Below are 6,000 nucleotides of genomic sequence, written 5' to 3' on the forward strand. Positions count from 1 at the left end.
AACTATGCAGTATCTTGTAAATTTTCCCCCATAAAACTTGATACCCATTGTCAGAGAGGGCCTGGAATGATTTTTAATCAACCGTGACGGTGACGTTTACGCGAAACAGAGCCATATTACGAGCGGGTTATGCGTCCTGTCATCTCTTAAATCGCCATTTTACTAACACAAAAACTGCGATTTATACACTAGACTATTATAATCATTACCTTTACACGAAAATTGAAAGAAAAGAATTCCGCAATTTGGCAATTCCGCAATTATCTTTCAAAAAGATGTAAGCAAAATCTCATTTGATTTTGTCCAATAATTCATGAGTTATGGAAGCTCTTATGACGATACCCCCCAAAAGTGAAAACCGAAACTTTCATTATCTTCAATGTCTCCCTCGTGCATCTGCCAAAGCCTTATTTCTCCTTTGCATGGAATTTCATCAAAGTGTTTATCTTTCAAACCCTGACTATATTGGGCATAGGAAAACACGCCAAAAAATAGGTCAAACGACGCGTGCATGCGCCAGTGAGGGGAATCCAACAAAAAGTTGACCGGCTCAAAAAACCAAATTGCGGAATTCTTTTCTTTCAATTTTCGTGTAAAGGTAATGATTATAATAGTCTAGTGTATAAATCGCAGTTTTTGTGTTAGTAAGATGGCGATTTAAGAGATGACAGGACGCATAACCCGCTCGTAATATGGCTCTGTTTCGTGTAAACGTCACCGTCACGGTTGATTAAAAATCATTCCAGGCCCTCTCTGACAATGGGTATCAAGTTTTATGGGGGAAAATTTACAAGATACTGCATGGTTAACCGTTGTTGCCTTTTTTATTAATTAGGCAATTCGAAAACAAACCCCAATGAACTTCCGTTACCCGTACCAAGATTGGAAGAAATTCATGTTGTCTCTAGATATTGAGAAACGATGTGCATACCTCAGGTGCATCAAATAATGCAACAAGATTTGTCAGCAAACTCGTCGTCATCAAATTGCACGTGTTTTGGGCTTTTAAGCGCTTTCCCTTTGTGACGTCATACATTTTACGGTAGAGTAATTCTGAACACTGATTTTGGTGCATAGTTACTAAATTTCTCTTCTGACAAATTTTCGTAATTTTCGGTCATGCGGTCAAATTTTTGTCGAATATTAAGCTACCCTGTGTTTCTTTTTCCTTTCAGTATATAAAAGGATAAAAGTTACTTCAAAGGTAACCAAGAATACTAAATAAGGTGTTATGTGTTTACACAGGGACTAGTAAGTCATTTTTTTTTCTTCAATATTTTGCTCCTGTCCGAGTTAAGCACATACCATTTCATGGCGGTGATTCGACATTACACTCAGCTTAAAGAGTTCTTGCGCTGTCTACGGCGGTTATATGAAATAAAAGCAAGCATGCCATATATCTCTCTGTACAATGTAGATAAGTTATCATAAAAGACAATGGTTATAAACAGTTTGATAGTAAGAGAATTTCCGCTGAAATTGGAAATGAATGCGATTATGGGGTAGGGGGTACTCCGTGTAATTTGGAGTTAAAAACCTTGTGTATTATTAAATAATATAATAGATTCAATATTTATTACCGTAATAAGTGCCTCTGCATTTGTTATTTTATGGAAAGCCGTAGGGTACCCCTACATTATTATTATTTTTTCCTATATAATCATACCAAAAATAATTATCTCATCCAAAACTAAAAATCCTGCTTTTTTACAACATTATTATTATTTTCCTGCAACAATTATAATCTTGTCAGTTAAATGTGTACACATTATTATTTTGTCTTACAATTATAATGATTCACTTCACAATAATGATCTTGCCAGTCAATATGTAGACACATTGTTATAATTTTTCGCCTCATGATTATTATCTTGTCAATCGATGTTTAAAAACATTATCTTTATTTCACCTCAAAATTATAATACTTATTCTTACTTAAGTTTTAACAATTATAATCTTGTTTGCCCATGCAAACACATTATTTTCATTTCGCTTCAAATTTATAACAATTATATTCCACATCGATCATACAATTATAATCTGTGTTACTCCAACAATAATAATCGCGTCCAAAAACAATGTTATTATTTAGACGCTTGAAATCAAACTTTTGTGTGATTTTGCAATTGATGTACAGCACAATTATTCAAAATTATTTGGACGCTTGAAAAAGTAAACGTTTGTCTGCCGAAGACAATCACGTGGTTCAAGGCCATGTGCTTCCCTATCAACAGTGCCGAGTTCGGCGCCAGTGAAAGGCAGGCGGTTTGCCGGTAAGTAAAGATGATTTTGTTATATAAATGTACAAGTAAGTAAATTAAATTCATTCGTTAAAGGAAATGTCTCAGAAATCAGTTTTCAGTATGCTGTTATTGAACGACAGCTTCGGAAGAAACTAGTTCGAATTATCTCTGTACTTTTGTGTAGGAGAATCCGAGATTGAGATTGCATCAATGCATGCCTTTGGCAGCAAACACCTGTTTGTTTGTTGTTTAACACAGGCACGGATCCAGATGCTGCGGTGGAAGGGGGGGGGGGGGTCCACGTAAACTCGCCCAAACTTCAAAAACCTATTTCGTGTTGGGTGGGTGGGTAGTCGAAGACTTCTAATGCTCTAATGCTTCAAACCTTTGAATTTTCTTACTAATTTAACACACACAAATTTGCATTTACCAGGGGATTTTGCATTTTCCGAGGGGGGTCCAAGGTAACTTTTTTCTTGCTTTAGTATATAAATTTAATAATTCAATGAGGGGGTCCTCCCTCCTCCCTCTAGATCCATGCATGGTTTTGACTATTACTCAGCACTCAGGGCCATTGAACAGTGAGCCTAGGGATCTTTTTCTTGCCAGCACCTACTTTGACGCAGGACCTGTATTTATACGGTTTCATTCAAATGACCTGTCTTTACGTCCCACTGTGGGATTCGAACCCAAAATATAAGGGACAACTCCTTTCTCTGCAGCTTTAAGAGCAAACGCTTTAACCACTGCTCCATATGGACGGCCCTATGTTTGTTATCAAGAGCGATGTTATTATTAAATTTAACAATTTACAGGGTGTGTTCAATTAACTACCAATAAACTGCACAATAAATCACTAAACACATTCAGGAATCATTCGTGTGTTGGATATGTTTTTAACTCACCTGCTCAATGATTTAAAAAAAAAACAAACAATTTTTCAATTCTGTTTTCAAGCCACTGCCATTAAAAGTCAATTGACAATTTCTGAAATTCTACATTTTTTTTTCAATCATCAGTCACCATGAGAAAAAGAAAATATGCTGTAGCTTTTAAAGAATTATTTGCACATGTACATTTAATTTTAGGAGCAACAAAGAGTCTTGATTTTTAGAGGCATGCAGGTTTTAAAGAAAGATAACAGGCAGTGTTGAAAAGAAAGAAAAAGATTTTCAACTCAAAGAATTGCAGATGACACACTGAGGTAAAAAGAAAAATAATGGTTAGAAAAAAAATAAAATTAAAATCATATATTTATTACAGTGGCAGATTTATCCAGGTGGGGGGGGGGGGGGGGGGGGGGGGTTAAGAAAATGTAACGGCCGGGTACTTGGAAAGTTTTACATCGAGATTTATAATTTTTTTATTCTCCAGAAACATAATGGTATGTTTAGAACAGACAGTCATCTACTTCACAAATAATTATTTGCAATTTAACTTACCTGAGTCTAATGCCCTGTTCAAACGGAGAGTTTAATTCGAATTAAACGTAAGTTACTGCATTCAAATTAAATGTGAACAGCATTCACATGGAGAATTTAATGCGAATAAGTTTAATTTGAATTAAGAATTAATTTACTGTGCATTAAATTACTTCCCATTAGCTCAATGTGAACGCTAAGCGAAGCTAATTCGAATTAAATTTTGCATGCACAAGACCTGAATTAAGTCACAGGCTGCATGTCAATAGTTAGATTTAGGTATCAGTGCTATTTTTGGTTGAAAAATAAAGGAAAATTATACTAATCACTAAATTGTATAACAAACACTATGATTTTTAATTCAATTGAATCTGCTTGGCACACATGATGTGAATAACAAATGACGTCATAATAGCATTGCTGATTGCCCTAATGTAAAAATAAAATTTTGATTCACATTAGTTTACTTCACTTTAGCTGTCATGTGAACGCAATTGAATTTGCATTATTTTACTTTGCATAAATTTACTGTGAATTATACTCTCCATTTGAAAAGAACATAAGGCTCAAGTAAACTTTTCGGACTAGGAAGACATAGTGTCTGGCATCTGTTTATCATACCCCCAGGATTAGCGTGGGGCCACAATGGAAATCGATGTTTTACACAAGAATACAAAGGAAAGAACATTAGAAATCTTCTAAGGCCATGATTAGTCAAAGAAATAGAAAGCATCATCAGTTGGTGTAGATTTAAGCTTGTTCAAATCATGCCCGCTGCCCCTTCCCTTAGGATTAAATAAGGCCCAGTATGAATTATTACTTTTCAATACTGAAAGCCAAAGAGCTAAGGTGAGCAATGTGACCCATTGGTCTTTTAGTTGACCTTAGTCATTTCTGTGCAAAATATCCTAGTGTATGTTCATTTTGTGTGTGTGTGTGTGTGGGGGGGGGGGGGGTGTTGCCTCATACTTTGCCAATAAAGATGCGTAATAAAATTGTCAAAAGAAGTTCAAATATTTTTTTTTAAATTCATGCAAGTTACAAAGTAATTGTGAAAAAATAAGGAGGTTTTTTTTGATAAAGGGAAATAACTTGCAAATGGACATTTTTTTATTCATGTCAGAATTTAATGCCAGGTCTGTTCAAACAAGAAAAACCCAGTTTGCGGTTACATTGGGTGCCCTCCACTTGTCATACGTATCATGAAAACAAGATGTGTTTGTGAAAGCTGTTTTTAGCATATAGGTCTTGGTCAAGGTCACAAGGTCATTGACTCTGGTGTCATTTGAAAGAACTTTATTTGTGGAGTATGCATACCAAATACGAAGTCTCTATCTCTTATGGTTCGTAAGTTATGGTGAAGGTTAAAGATGACAACAGACAGACAGACAGACAAACAGATAAACAGACAAACAGACAGGACAAACACAATAGACGCCCTGGATCTATTGATCCGGGCACATAAAACTCTCCATCCTATCGTTATTCCATGATTATGGTGTCAATGATCATTATAAAAACTCTTATTTTGTTTTTAATGTTATTTTTCAGGGTTCAGGAACCATAAATTTGATGTTGGAGTTTGAACTTCACCTTGATAGACTTTAAGCACATCAGAAGTTTTAGACCTATGGAAAAAAAATCTTGTAGTTGGAAGATAAGGAAAACACAGCCGTGAAAAAAATCAGAGAAATCTTGTTAGAAGAGTGTGCTGGCCTGGACAAAAAGTTGCAATGTGAATAACTTAGAAGAAAAAAGAGTCTTGACAAATTCCAGAGAATTCTTGATGAAAGATTGCATGTGTTGTTCCTATTGTTCCATGATCTTTGTCCTTTTAACAATATTTAACACTTTATTTGAAGTGACGCATTTTTTATTTTCATTATTGAAATATTTACATTTGATATTCTATTTAACCATTGGGCCAAGAAAGGTGAATACTCATATGGAATCATTGTCAGATAGGGTAGATTCAAGTTTGTACAAATCATGACCCCTTGGGTGTAGAGTAGGGCCACACTGAAAGTTCAAACTTGTAGTAAAAAAGGCCAAAGTCAAAAATATAAAAGCATCCTTATTTAGTGTAGGTTCAATTTTGTCAAATCATACCCTTTTCTTTTACGGGTAGGTCAGGGCCACTTATGCATTTGCTATTTGAATATTTTGCAATTAGATTTGTTTATTTTTCCTGAAAGTAATTTGCACATTTATTTTATTTAAAGTTGTCTGGTAATGATGTGTTATTGACTTACCCATTTAGTGACAAGAGGTACATTATTAAATTGTAATATTTACTCAAAATTGAAAATAAAGACCAAATATTGCCACTCAAGACA

The 6,000-nt window shown here is 34.9% G+C and overlaps 1 long non-coding RNA gene across 1 annotated transcript; it reads left to right on the forward strand.

The window, feature by feature from the left end:
* The first annotated feature begins 2,166 nt into the window (after positions 1-2,166).
* LOC134278652 (uncharacterized) lies at positions 2,167-5,797 on the forward strand. The gene is made up of 3 exons (XR_009994488.1): positions 2,167-2,273; positions 3,332-3,447; positions 5,216-5,797. It is a non-coding gene; the product is annotated as an uncharacterized LOC134278652 (long non-coding RNA).
* Positions 5,798-6,000: the final 203 nt, after the last annotated feature.

This window comes from Saccostrea cucullata, unplaced genomic scaffold (genome assembly GCF_032062105.1).
Source record: "Saccostrea cucullata isolate Sc308-1 unplaced genomic scaffold, CSIRO_AGI_Scuc_v1 ctg664, whole genome shotgun sequence".
NCBI classification, from domain to species: domain Eukaryota; kingdom Metazoa; phylum Mollusca; class Bivalvia; order Ostreida; family Ostreidae; genus Saccostrea; species Saccostrea cuccullata.